The sequence below is a fragment of the Hyla sarda genome, chromosome 10, assembly GCF_029499605.1.
Source record: "Hyla sarda isolate aHylSar1 chromosome 10, aHylSar1.hap1, whole genome shotgun sequence".
In the NCBI taxonomy this organism is placed as follows: domain Eukaryota; kingdom Metazoa; phylum Chordata; class Amphibia; order Anura; family Hylidae; genus Hyla; species Hyla sarda.
In genome coordinates, this window is record NC_079198.1 from 109,486,267 (window position 1) to 109,501,591 (window position 15,325).

Sequence of the window (15,325 nt, forward strand, 5' to 3'; positions counted from 1 at the left end):
TCCTTCAGTTTGTGCCTTAGTTGTGATGTCAGGTCATATTCAATGTGCAATGGTGAAGAGCTGTAGTGAGGAAATGATATTGGGTCTGCAGGGGACGGGGTCACCGCTGCATCTTATCGCTGCTCACTTTATATGGCCATGTGTATCAGGCTTTTTAATGTGCAGGATAATTCTGTGTTTAGGTGAAGTGTTCTCTGAGGAGGAGGTTTTACGAGGATGCACTCTACCGGATATAAAACTGACAAACCTGCCAGAAATTAGCACAAGATAATTGTTACCTGCGGGCGGCTCGTCATCTGTAGCTGTGAACTCCGGGCTCCTCTGTGTGTCCCGATGCACTTCAGGTAACTTGGTAGAACCTTGCACTGAAATGAAGAGTGTAATCCGTCCATCCGCTCACTGTCCACACCTGCTGCTGGACCTGTATCTCCAGTTATCAATTTATTTCCTGATATAAGAGATAAGTTCATGTGAGGTCATGTTCACATCTAGTTACTGTATTACATTGCTGTATATGTTGTGATACCAGCAGAATGTTTTTTTTTTTGTTTTTGTTTTTTACCGTGGTGACTGTAACCATAAGGAAAAGAAACACCTTTGGAGTTAGGAAGTGAGGCTAGTAGTTATGTAGAGGTAGAGCCATTAACCAGTTATGATATGAGGCCTAGAGAAGAGGCCATGGAGTCTGTACCTGGTTGGGAGTACAGCTGGGCAGCTCTTTCCGAGGCCTTGTCTTCCTCCAATCAGAATGTGGCATGTTAGAGGAAAGATGGGCTGGACATTGAAAGCATTGGAAGCAAAACTGATAGTCTGGATACAAAAGACCTGTGGATAGTTAGGTCCAAGACGGAAGAGATCAGTCTAGACAAACAGTAACATGGTAAGGATTTTTACTAGGCCTTGGAAGGAACCCCATAAAGGACACTACAGGAGCCAATCCTGGTCTCACAGTCTGAATACCAAAAGGAGGCCCTCTTCTACAAAGGAAGAGTCTGTCCCTCTTCTATAGTGTTGAGCGGCATAGGCCATATTTGAATTTGCGATATTTTGCGCATATATGGACGAATATTCGTCATATATTCGCTAAATTCGCATATTTGTAATATTCGCGTTTTATTTCCACATATGCGAAAATTTGCGTATGCGAAGATTAGCATATGCGAAAATTTGCATATACAAAAATTTACATAAGTGAAAATTCGCTCGCCAGTCTCACACAGTAGTGTTAGAGCCTTTTTTACACCACACAAGCTGGAAGCAGAGAGAGGGGATCACTGTGATGTGTACTGTGAAAAAAAAACAAAAAAACGAGTATTCGTAATTACGAATATATAGTGCTATATTCGCGAATAAAATTTGCATTGCCAATATTCGCGAACAACACTACTCTTCTACAAGGGAAGAGTTTTTCTGTCTGACAATATGGGTGTCATGTACATTGTGAAGAAGCTGTCATCTGGTCACCTGGTTACCTTGTTGATTTCAGGCCTTTTGGCACTAGCTATGGAGGGGAGGCTGGTACACTCCTCTCTCCTCTATGCTCTACAGTGTACCAACTAAACTTCCTTTTCCTTTCAGCAGAGAGGCTGGACCAGAGCAAATGGAGTGTCCCATTACTTGTTTTCCTAGCAACTGCTTTGGGTTGTCGGACATACCATGGCATCTTTAAGTTTACTACACTGAGCTAGACACCTCCTCTCTAGAAAGGCTATCCTTCTCTCAGCTAGAGTGGGATTTGGTAGCTGAGCAGGAGCGTCCCCATTCTAGAAACTTCTAATCATACATGCGCGTAGTGTCATATATTAAAGTTACTTGCTGTGCCATGCCACAAAACAACCACACATAAGGCACAATGCACATGGTACACATAGGCATTACAGGCATTACATTACATAAATATAAGAAAAAAGAAGTATAACACAAAAAAAAAGCACAGTGATGCCAGATGTGCTGTCCTTTCCCTATTAGCTTCTTGATCCAGGCATCTTTTTGACACAAGCATGTCAAAATACATTTGGTTCCACAATATTTAAAGCAAACTTAAAGATGCCATTTAAAAGTTCAACTAGTCCTACAAAAAACAAGTAATGGTTCATGGTGAAAAAAACAAACAAACGAAAAACAAAAACAAAGAACTAAGCAATGAAGACTGAAAAAAGCATAGCCGCACTCACCGCGGGGTAACTGACTCGATGCTCCTCAGACCAGGATGAACCGTGGACTCTGGCAGCAGGTAAGCTTGGCGCTCAGAGGCGAACTACAGGCGTTTTCGCACACTTAGTGCTTCATCCGGCTCCTATTGGATGACGGGACGGCGTGCGTAACAACGTGATGGCGGCGATGGAGCGCGCGGATGTCGGGGACACCTCAGGGACGCGGTGACAGCGATGGACGGCGACATCCCGGGCAGCGGTGATGGTCCGGAGCGGCGGGGACAGGTGAGTACAACTTCCTATACCAGTGGTCTACAACCTGCGGACCTCCAGATGTTGCAAAACTACAACACCCAGCATGCCCGGACAGCCAACGGCTGTCCGGGCATGCTGGGTGTTGTAGTTTTGCAACATCTGGAGGTCCGCAGGTTGTAGACCACTGTCCTATTCTTTACATTGCACGGATCCCTCAACATGCGATGGTTTCAACAAATGATGGTCCGTTTGGAACAGATTACCATCGTATGTTGAGGGACCACTGTACAAGTAACAGGAGGATCTGCCAGGAGCCGACCGTTCTTCCAAAGCTGTACAGTACAGGGGGCTCCTACTGATACTCAGTGCTGTATACTTTAGAGAGAGCTCTTATACTTAGACCTGTACAGTACAGGAGGCTCCTACTAATACTCAGTGCTGTACAGTACAGGATTAGCTCTTATAGTCAGTAGTGTTGAGCGGCATAGGCCATATTCGAATTCGCGAATATTCGCGAATATATGGACGAATATTCGTCATATATTCGCGAATATTCGCATATTCTCGTTTTATTTTCGCATATGCGAAACTTCGCATATGGGAAAATTAACATAGGTGAATATTGGCCCATACAAAATTAACACGCGTGAAAATTCGCATATGCGAAAATTAGCGTATACTAAGTTTCGCATATGCGAATTTTCGCACAGCAGTCTCACACAGTAGTATTACAGCCTTCTTTACACCACACAAGCTGGAAGCAGAGAGGGGTGATCACTGTGATGTGTACTGTGAAGAAAGAAAAAAAAAAAAAAAATAAAAACGAATATTCGTAATTACGAATATATAGCGCTATATTCGCAAAATTCGCGAATTCGCGAATATGCGATATTCGCGAATAATATTCGAATTGCGAATATTCGTGAGCAACACTAATAGTCAGTATTGTACAGTAAAGGGGGGTCTTATACACAGTGCTGTACAGAAAAGGGGGCTGTTATACACGATGCTGTACAGAAAAGGGGGCTGTTATACACGGTGCTGTACAGAAAAGGGGGCTGTTATACACGATGCTGTACAGAAAAGGGGGCTGTTATACACGGTGCTGTACAGAAAAGGGGGCTGTTATACACGGTGCTGTACAGAAAAGGGGGCTGTTATACACGGTGCTGTACAGAAAAGGGGGCTGTTATACACGGTGCTGTACAGAAAAGGGGGCTGTTATACTCGGTGCTGTACAGAAAAGGGGGCTGTTATACACGGTGCTGTACAGAAAAGGGGGCTGTTATACACGGTGCTGTACAGAAAAGGGGGCTGTTATACACGGTGCTGTACAGAAAAGGGGGCTGTTATACACGGTGCTGTACAGAAAAGGGGGCTGTTATACATGGTGCTGTACAGTAAAGGGGGCTGTTATACACGGTGCTGTACAGAAAAGGGGGCTGTTATATACGGTGCTGTACAGAAAAGGGGGCTGTTATACACGGTGCTGTACAGAAAAGGGGGCTGTTATACATGGTGCTGTACAGTAAAGGGGGCTGTTATACACGGTGCTGTACAGTAAAGGGGGCTGTTATACACGGTGCTGTACAGTAAAGGGGGCTGTTATAACTTCGCATATGGGAAAATTAACATAGGTGAATATTGGCCCATACAAAATTAACACGCGTGAAAATTCGCATATGCGAAAATTAGCATATACTAAGTTTCGCATATGCGCATTTTCGCACAGCAGTCTCACACAGTAGTATTACAGCCTTCTTTACACCACACAAGCTGGAAGCAGAGAGGGGTGATCACTGTGATGTGTACTGTGAAGAAAGAAAAAAAATAAATAAATAAAAACGAATATTCGTAATTACGAATATATAGCGCTATATTCGCGAAATTCGCGAATTCGCGAATATGCGATATTCGCGAATAATATTCGAATTGCGAATATTCGTGAGCAACACTAATAGTCAGTATTGTACAGTAAAGGGGGGTCTTATACACAGTGCTGTACAGAAAAGGGGGCTGTTATACACGATGCTGTACAGAAAAGGGGGCTGTTATACACGGTGCTGTACAGAAAAGGGGGCTGTTATACACGGTGCTGTACAGAAAAGGGGGCTGTTATACACGGTGCTGTACAGAAAAGGGGGCTGTTATACTCGGTGCTGTACAGAAAAGGGGGCTCTTATACACAGTGCTGTACAGAAAAGGGGGCTGTTATACACGGTGCTGTACAGAAAAGGGGGCTGTTATACACGGTGCTGTACAGAAAAGGGGGCTGTTATACACGGTGCTGTACAGAAAAGGGGGCTGTTATACATGGTGCTGTACAGTAAAGGGGGCTGTTATACACGGTGCTGTACAGAAAAGGGGGCTGTTATACACGGTGCTGTACAGAAAAGGGGGCTGTTATACACGGTGCTGTACAGAAAAGGGGGCTGTTATACATGGTGCTGTACAGTAAAGGGGGCTGTTATACACGGTGCTGTACAGTAAAGGGGGCTGTTATACACGGTGCTGTACAGTAAAGGGGGCTGTTATACACGGTGCTGTACAGAAAAGGGGGCTGTTATACACGGTGCTGTACAGAGGATGCTCACTGAAACATACATTATGCTGATTGTGCACTAGATGTGGAGGGCTAGGTAAGTCGTTCAGCCTAGTCGTTACTCTTGACCTTTTCGATCTCTATTAACATGATGGATGTTGGTTCGCTCCTTGCTGCTTTATTAATGGCCGCCATTGTGCACAGAACTGCCGTCTGGGGATCAAAGAAGGTCTCTACAACCCAAATTCATTATTCATAATAGTGCAAATATTAGTTCTGTGCTGGGGTCACCCAGAGCTGCTGCAAACAACAGAGTCGTATATGTAGCACAGATAAATTAGCGCACGGATGAAGCCCCAACCAGCCTACAGCGCGCCATAATATCTACATATCTCTGCACATATGGCACTCACAGGAGATGCGGCTCTTTGATACATCCTTCTAGAGAACATATCTATCGGATAATGAGATGCGGTTTACTGGAGGTGTAGAGATTTATAAACTGATATAAATAACATGAGACTAGCAGTACCCCCACGTCATTACCCCCACGTCATTACCCCCACGTCATGGACTGCGGTGCTGGGACACAAACGTCTGACATTTGTTCAGTGCATACACATATAGCTCATGATGTTGCCACATATTGCCTCTTGAGAACGCCGTGTGACGGCGAAACATGTAGAGGCGGCAATTTTGTGTTTTAATTAGTGTCACAATTGGGAAGTTTGGGCTTCTGCAGAGCCCTGTACACTGGAGCCATGTTGCCCCAATAACTATTATTCTCCCATGTGACATTGCATTTTTAATTATCACTTTCTGGAATTGTTACTTTTTAGATATATACTATTAAAAGTTATGTTTTAGGGGGGAGAAAATTGAGGTGTTTTGCACACCAGGCTACGGCCTTGGGGTTTGGTTAATCATACACATATAGCACGCTAAAAGATTTACAGTGCCCAAACCATGCTACATCTCCTCTCACACCCAACTTTCCTAGGTGCAGATTAGGAAATAAAAAGATTAAATAATCAATAAGTATCAATAATTTAAATCTATGACATCACTTCTTGTATAAATATCGCAGTGTCATCACATCAACATATATATATATATATATATATATATATATATATATATATACAGTGATCCCTCAACTTACAATGGCTTCAACATACAATGTTTTTTTCTGGACCATCGTAACTTGAAACCAGACTCAACATACAATGCTACAGACAGTCCAGATCTGTGAAACATGTCAATGGCCGGAAGAACTGACCAATCAGAATGGGAATTTTTACTGGTAAATCACCTGTATTACTGAAGTGTATGCACTGACTGGTGTCTGGTAGCGCCCCCTACAGTACAAGGAGGAACTACAAGTTCTGTACCACTGCTTACCTGGGCCAGGTTTAGCTGCTGTTTTGGACACCAAGTAAGGGCGGCTCCATTTGGGACACTGTGTGTACTGTATAGGACCCTGAAGAAGCTCCTGTCCTCTACCTAAACCATTGTTTCCCAACCAGGGTGCCTCCAGCTGTTGCAAAACTACAACTCCCAGCATGCCCGGACAGCCAACGGCTGTCTGGGCATGCTGGGAGTTGTAGTTTTGCAACAGCTGGAGGCACCCTGCTTGAGAAACACTGAAATAGACAGTGATTTACAGCTCCCAGCAGATCTTTCTTACTTTTATATGTAAGGACTTGTTTTATCTATATTAGTTTTCTACTTATTTTTCTTTAATCCTCACCTTTTCCTATTTTTGGATGATATTTTGGGGCTTCGGAACCATTTATCAGGTTTCCATAGAGTTCTGGTCTCAACATACAATGGTTTCAACATACAATGGTCGTCCTGGAACCAATTAATATTGTAACTTGAGGGACCACTGTATATATATATATATATATATATATATATATATATATATATATATATATATAGTGATGTGATGGCACTGCGGTATTCATACAAGAAGTGATGTGGTGAATTGAATTACCTGCACCTAAGAAAGCTGGGAAAAAACCTAATTGGTGAGATATGGTACTTATTTGGATTTCATCTTTATATTAATCTGCACCTTGGGAGAGGAGATAGAATGCCCTGTATAGGCAACAAAATGACTCTTTTTGTGAGCTTTATGAACTTAACATCTGGCTTTCACATTTGCAATATTTGTTCCCATTTTTGGTACTTCTACTTCTTTTTGCTTACTTGTATATCAACCCAGGCAGGGAACCTCCTCAAGTTACCCCTGGCAGGGAACCCCTCTATTACACCTGGCAGGGAACCCCCTCTATTACACCTGGCAGGGAACCCCTCTATTACACCTGGCAGGGAACCCCCTCTATTACACCTGGCAGGGAACCCCTCTATTACACCTGGCAGGGAACCCCTCTATTACACCTGGCAGGGACCCCCTCTATTACACCTGGCAGGGAACCCCCTCTATTACACCTGGCAGGGAACCCCTCTATTACACCTGGCAGGGAACCCCTCTATTACACCTGGCAGGGAACCCCCTCTATTACCCCTGGCAGGGAACCCCTCTATTACACCTGGCAGGGAACCCCCTCTATTACACCTGGCAGGGAACCCCTCTATTACACCTGGCAGGGAACCCCCTCTATTACACCTGGCAGGGAACCTCCTCAAGTTACCCCTGGCAGGGAACCCCTCTATTACACCTGGCAGGGAACCCCCTCTATTACACCTGGCAGGGAACCCCTCTATTACACCTGGCAGGGAACCCCCTCTATTACACCTGGCAGGGAACCCCTCTATTACACCTGGCAGGGAACCCCTCTATTACACCTGGCAGGGAACCCCTCTATTACACCTGGCAGGGAACCCCCTCTATTACACCTGGCAGGGAACCCCTCTATTACACCTGGCAGGGAACCCCTCTATTACACCTGGCAGGGAACCCCCTCTATTACCCCTGGCAGGGAACCCCCTCTATTACCCCTGGCAGGGAACCCCCTCTATTACCCCTGGCAGGGAACCCCCTCTATTACCCCTGGCAGGGAACCCCCTCTATTACACCTGGCAGGGAACCCCTCTATTACAACTGGCAGGGAACCCCCTCTATTACACCTGGCAGGGAACCCCTCTATTACACCTGTCAGGGAACCCCCTCTATTACACCTGTCAGGGAACCCCCTCTATTACACCTGTCAGGGAACCCCCTGTATTACACCTGGCAGGGAACCCCCTCTATTACACCTGGCAGGGAACCCCCTCTATTATCCCTGGCAGGGAACCCCCTCTATTACACCTGGCAGGGAACCTCCTCTATTACACCTGGCAGGGAACCCCCTCTATTACACCTGGCAGGGAACCCCCTCTATTACACCTGTCAGGGAACCCCCTCTATTACACCTGTCAGGGAACCCCCTCTATTACACCTGGCAGGGAACCCCCTCTATTACCCCTGGCAGGGAACCCCTCTATTACACCTGGCAGGGAACCCCCTCTATTACACCTGGCAGGGAACCCCCTCTATTACACCTGGCAGGGAACCCCCTCTATTACCCCTGGCAGGGAACCCCCTCTATTACACCTGGCAGGGAACCTCCTCTATTACACCTGGCAGGGAACCCCCTCTTTTACACCTGGCAGGGAACCTCCTCTATTACACCTGGCAGGGAACCCCCTCTATTACACCTGGCAGGGAACCCCCTCTATTACACCGGGCAGGGAACCCCCACCAGTTACACCAAGCAAGTAACTTTGTCCAGTTACATCAGGTAGGTAACCTCATTTACACCTCTCAGCGAACCTTCACCTCTTACACTCAAACAGGAAACCTTATTACTAGAGATGAGCGAATATACAGTAAATTCGATTCGTCACGAACTTCTCGGCTCGGCAGTTGATAACTTTTCCTGCATAAATTAGTTCAGCTTTCAGGTGCTCCCGTGGGCTGGAAAAGGTGGATACAGTCCTAGGAGACTCTTTCCATGGACTGTATCCATCTTTTCCAGCCCACCGGAGAACCTGAAAGCTGAACTAATTTAATGCAGGAAAAGACATCAACTGCCGAGCCGAGAAGTTCGTGACGAATCGAATTTACTGTAAATTTGCTCATCTCTACTTATTACACTAAGTAGGTGCAGTATACTGGTAGCCATGTTCTAGCTACAAAATATAAGAAATTATTATGTGGCTGAAGAAGTCCCTTTTTGAGTGCCTAAACCTGTGCATGTGGTGTTGTAAGTCCATTATAGCATACACTGAGGTGCTCTGCAATTGTAAGGGTTAAATATTTACATATTCTGTTTGAGAATAGTAAATTATTGGTCACATGGCTCACTCCCTATCAAGGCTTTTATGCAAAAGCTTCCAGTAGGGTTAAGGGAGTTGCCCCTAATCCAACGCCATCTTCCCAGTGGGCTAGACCCAAAACCAGTTCAGTCTAGCTTGGGTCTGGCTATTGCTAACAGACTAGTTAGTCACAAGTAAGTAAGTAGTAACTTCACTCAAGCGATCCTCCTAGGTTTAGTTAAAGGCGTAATCCACTGGCCAGCGTTCGGAACTAAAATTTTTGCGCTGTGGGGGCAGCTGCGTGACATCATGGCTATGCCCCCTCAATGCAAGTCTATGGGAGGGGGAATAACAACCATCACGTCCCCTCCCATAGAGTCACAAGCAAGTCTCAACACTTGCACAGCGATCACGGTACTATGCCAAGTTTGGAGGAATTCTCCTTGACTGGATGGGATTTTAGATACATCCCTTCCTCTGTAACCCACTCTTAACCACGTAACAACCCCTTCTCCCAATAGAAAAGACACTGACACCTGCTGTGGGAAAATTGGGCCGTGTGGCCCATTTATTTAACAAACCAATAAATAACATTTGAATATTTACATATAAACATAACCAAACTGGAGGGCACTCCCCTTCTTACCCCTGGCCGCGAGCTCCTGGCCCGGGGGCACCCCAGTAACCTTCTGCACAATCCCTCGAACTCCTGAGGCCCAGAACCACCACCAGGAGGCCCAATTGAACCATCTCAAACATTTATCTTTCAAACTACTGACTCCCCCGGGACCCTTTCACATGCCTCCCCCTTATCAGAATCCCACCCACCAAGCGTTTAAAAGAGGGCGGGCGGGCGGGACCTTCTTCTCGCTTCTACACGGCGACTGGTGAGTACCCTCCCCCCTGGAGCACCCCCCTATATACACTCCTCCCCCTCCCCTCCAGATGACCTCCCTTTCACCCCACACTCGAGCCACCTGCTACTGTCCCTTAAAGGAGCAGGAGCCATTTAACCCTTTAACCCCCATTCCCTTGAAATATACCTCTAACCACATTAACCCTTACTAACATCTGGGAGGGCCACTAAAACCCCCGTCAAGGCGCCACTACGCCAGGGGTTCCCCCGCTCCGTTTGCTCCCAAAAAGGTTGTCTCCAGTCCAAGCTGGAAGGGCATTGTGCTTCAAGTTCGTGCTTCTACGAATCTACTAGTCAGAGGATGAAAATAGCTTTTTTTGTAGACCTACTAGTTGTGTGTGGCTCATCACATCACAGACGTTTCTTCAGAGTATGCCCTGTCATACGGTATTGTGCTTAAAATCTGTGAGTAAAGTTCAAGTATCTGCACCACATTAAGAAAACCTGTTTCGGTATCCTGTCTGTAACTGTATTTTTACTAGTAACACCACCTGCACATGGGAAAAGTGTGTGTGGCTTTTCCCACATCTTGGTTTTGATAGTTAATTCCAGGCTTTGTTGTGTTTTTAGGCCCATACTGTATTGTATGCCACACTCTGTTTGATATTGGTGTAATAGTGAGATTAGTCTTTTATTTCCCCTCAGTGACACATTGGGGGAGATTTATCAAAACCTGTCCTGAGGAAAAGTTGCCCAGTTGCCCATAGCAACCAATCAGATCGCTTCTTTCATTTTCCACAGACCTCTGCAAAATGAAACAAGCGATCTGATTGGTTGCTATGGGCAACTGGGCAACTTTTCCTTTGCACAGGTTTTGATAAATCTCCCCCAGTATCTCCCTAATATGTCTTGTGTGCATATGGCTTTTGAATGTAAAAAAAAACAAAAAAAACATTTACACCTTAAAGTGTCAGTTCTACCTGGACCAGTCAGATCCACATCAGCAATACAGCAGGAGATCTCCCCTCAAAAGGGTGATATTCTGAACAAAGGGATATGCTATTTGCTACAGTTAAAATTGCATTTAGTATTTAGGTTATTCCATATGTCGATAACTATTGCAGGGAGGGTCAATATAAAATTTATTCCGAACCAGCAGTTTTTTTTTATTCTAGGAAAGACCAAGTATGACCGGCCTGGTATGGAGGAAGGAGGAGATAACGAGTTGGGTCATTATCCTTGCCTTAGACTAGTCATATCTGATCTCTTACCAATCCGCCGATATCCGGAAGGATGATCAGCTGGGTGAAATAATTGTGACATATGCAATGAACATGATACCACACATTTTCGGACCTTGGGCATAATGGGGGAGATTTATGAAAACCTGTCCAGAGCAAAAGTTGCCCAGTCTCCCATAGCAACCAATCAGCTTCCTTCTTTCATTTTTAGCAAGGCCTCTGCAAAATGAAAGAAGCGATCTGATTGGTTGCTATGGGCAACTGGGCAACTTTCGCTCTGGACAGGTTTTGATAAATCTCCCCCAAGGTGATCCATTTTTTCCACCCCCTGAATCATAACCAACTCATCCTCAGAGTCTGCCCCCAACTCAATGTTGGTGGACAATGTTGGGGTCTTCTGTAACTTCAAAACAGCCACATAAAATCACTGAATGGACCACATGCCCGGGTATGATATTGTTTTAGATTTTTTTTCTTTTATTTCTGATTCCCCACATACCGTATTTTTCGCCATATAAGATGCACTTTTTCTTCCCCAAAACTGGGGGGGAAAAGTCGGTGCGTCTTATACGGCGAATACACCCCTATCGCGGCGGTCCCTGCGGCCATCAACTGCCAGGACCCACGGCTAATACAGGACATCACCGATCGCGGTGATGCCTTGTATTAACCCTTCAGACGCGGCGATCAAAGCTGACCGCCGCGTCTGAAGGGAAAGTGACACTAACCCGGCTGTTCGGGACCGCCGCGATTTCACCGCGGCGGTCCCAAACAGCCCGACTGAATAGCCGGGTTAGTGCTTACAGGACACCGGGAGGGACCTTACCTGCCTCCTCGGTGTCTTCTCCGTTCAGGGATCCCCTGCATGGCCGGCGCTCTCCTTCCTCGTCATCACGTCGTCGCGTACGTGCGTCGGCGTGCGTAACGACGTGATGGCGGCGACGGAGAGCGAGGATACCCGGCCGGCAGCAGAGACGTTCTGGAGTGACGGGGACGCGGCGACAGTGATGGAGCGACATCCAGGGCAGCGGTGACGGGTCCGGAGCGGCGGGGACACGTGAGTATTACCTCCTATGCAGTGGTCTTCAATCTGCGGACCACCAGATGTTGCAAAACTACAACTCCCAGCATGCTGGGAGTTGTAGTTTTGCAACATCTGGAGGTCCGCAGGTTGAAGACCACTATTGGGTTCAAAATCTTTATTTTTTTAGATTTTGCACCTTTAAATTGGGTGCGTCTTATATGCCGGTGCGTCCCATAGGGCGAAAAAATACGGTACTTGCATTTGTCTTTTTTGTATATATTTTTGTATAGCAGCACTGTGGCTGTATTTACTTTTAATCAGTTCTGTCTCTAGTACTCAAAACCTAACATAGCCCAGGGATAGGCTGTTTGGCTCACGTTACTACTGGTAATATCTATAGATATCTTGGGTGAAGAGACATTGACAGTCTATTGCTTTGGAGGGTAACCTAGGACACCCATATAAAAGTCTTGGTGGCGGCAGTACACTGACTTTTTACGCACCCATACTTTTGTATCATGGCCTGGCCAGACAGTCGTCCATCACAACCAGTATAACAGTGTAAGGGAACAGTACTGAAGGGGCCCTATAACACTGCAGATCTGGTTGCTGGGTTTGTGGCCCTTTAAGAACCCGTCTTCCTGTGTCTGTCTCTACAAACCCGTATAGTCTCTGATGATGGAAGGACATGGCGGTCAGTGACTGATTGGTGGATATATGATTATAAATCTCTGAATTGATTGATAATTTTTAGACCAGATAAGAGAATAATAGGCTACGCTTCCTCAAGCTTGTGTTGCAGTAAACTTCAGGCACGACTGCATTTTGCACCCATTATTCTGCCAACCATGACACCATGTCTGGTGGCAACAAAAGCCAGGTACAGAGACACAAACTCCCTGAGTGCCCTAGTTATGTGGACGGACTATGTTTAGGGGGTACTGTGGCTGGATGTACAGGAAGCATTGTGGCTGGCACTTCTCTAGACAATGCCATTAGGGTGTTATCTGGGTTTGAGGCAAACCATTGGCCTGTTCCTAGACTGTTTCTTGCTGCTGTAGCCATGAGGTTAGGCTCTGTTCACATATTCGTTGTAGGTAATGGATGCCACAGTACACCACTGAATTACCGTATTTTTCGCCATATAAGACACTCCGGCATATAAGACGCACCCAATTTTAAAGGGTGAAAATCTAGAAAAAAAGATTCTGAACCTTCAACCTGCGGACCTCCAGATGTTGCAAAACTACAACTCCCAGCCGTTGGCTGTCCGGGCATGCCAGGAGTTGTAGTTTTGCAACATCTGGAGGTCTGCAGGTTGAAGACCACTGGTATAGGAGGTAGTACTCACCTGTCCTCGCCGTTCCGGACCCATCACCGCTGCTCTGGATGTCGCCCTCCATCGCTGTTGCCGCGTCCCCGGGGTGTCCCCGTCGCTCCGGAACGTCTTTGCTGCCGGGTATCCTCACTCTCCGTCGCCGCCATCACGTCGCTACGCACGCCGCTCCTATTGGATGACGGGATGGTGTGTGCGACGACAAGGAAGGAGAGCACCGGCCATGCAGGGGATCCCGGCACGGAGCAGACACCGAGGAGGCAGGTAAGGTCCCTCCCGGTGTCCTGTAAGCTGTTCGGAACGCCGCGATTTCACCGCGGCAGTCTCGAACAGCCCAACTGAGCAGCCGGGTTAGTGTCACTTTTGCTTCAGACACGGCGGTCAGCTTTGATCGCAGCGTCTGAAGGGTTAATACAGGGCATCACCGCGATCGGTGATGTCCTGTATTAGCCGTGGGTCCTGGCCATTGATGGCTGCAGGGACCGTCGCGATAGGACAGGGTCTAATGTGTATTTGCCGTATAAGACGCACCAACTTTTCCCCCCCAGTATACGGTGAAAAATACGGTATAAAATGGACCCCAATAGTAGGAGCTGGGCACAATTCTTAGAAAGTTTCCGTAGATTTATTCTGTATTATTCTTTGCATAAAACCTGACAGAACTAATGACGGAAGCTCCAGCAGTCTGAACGCGACCTTAGTTCTCAGGAAACCAAACTGCAGACACGGAGAGGATAGTTACAGCAGAGAAAACAGCGGCAATAAAGCTTGTAATGCGGGGGAGACCATCAGCGAGTGGTGGTGGGGGGGGTGCTATGCCACTCATGTCGTTTCTCATTGTGCTCGCTTTACGTGGACGGCCTGCATTTATTTACCTGGAGACAACTGAAAACCCGAGAATCATCCATGAGAAGAGTGGGGGAAGGAATGACTTCAGAGCTGGATGCTCTTTATGTGGATGCTGTATCTCATCTACCTCCCTCCTGAGAGGCTCTGCAGACTGTCACACCCTCCCTGTACTCTGCATTCTGCACTTCTCTCCAAGATTCCGAGCACATTATAGCCGCACGTGCGCAGGAATGTCTGGGGGGGGGGGGGGGGGGGGGGGCGACAGCCAGGGAGATAGAAAACAACACGCGGAGGCTGGCACGGCTGACGTGCATGTCAATGGCGGGAACACGGCTAAACGGTTGTGAGGCATCCCTCGAGACGTTCCCAACAGCTCCTGACAACTCGAGTGACTGCGCGGACAACTGCAATCCATCCCATTTCATGAAACAATACAATGTCATAACATGGACAAGAATGACTACATTGATCATCCACAGGAGATCCTTCCTAAAATCAGAGGAATGTGATAGCAGGGAGATAAGGAGAGCATTGTCCTGTATACAGTGATATACCTGCTATGGATGTCACGGTCAAAACTGACGAGACTGACACCAGTTTAGATTTTTAGAAGTTTTCTGCTTTAGTGTTTGGAAATTTTTTTAGTCAGATGTTTCTATGGTTACAGAAGAATAATTATAACCATTTCATAAGTTTTTAAAACTTTAATGACAAATACATCAACTTTATGCAAAGTCTCAAGATTTCCAGTGTTAATCCCCTTTTTATTTTTAAAGACTTTAAGGCGAGATTCCGAGTGCGGC

General features: G+C 46.4%; 1 long non-coding RNA gene across 1 annotated transcript in view; it reads right to left on the bottom strand.

Annotated features, from left to right (window-relative positions):
• Nucleotides 1–14,745, bottom strand: part of LOC130294019 (uncharacterized) — a 47,086-nt gene extending 32,341 nt beyond the window's left edge. Inside the window, exons 1-2 of the long non-coding RNA XR_008848357.1 lie at nucleotides 14,549–14,745; nucleotides 279–448 (exon numbers count right to left, since the gene is read on the bottom strand). This is a non-coding gene — a long non-coding RNA (uncharacterized LOC130294019). The remainder of the gene's footprint in view (nucleotides 1–278; nucleotides 449–14,548) is intronic.
• Between the last annotated feature and the right edge of the window lie 580 nt (nucleotides 14,746–15,325).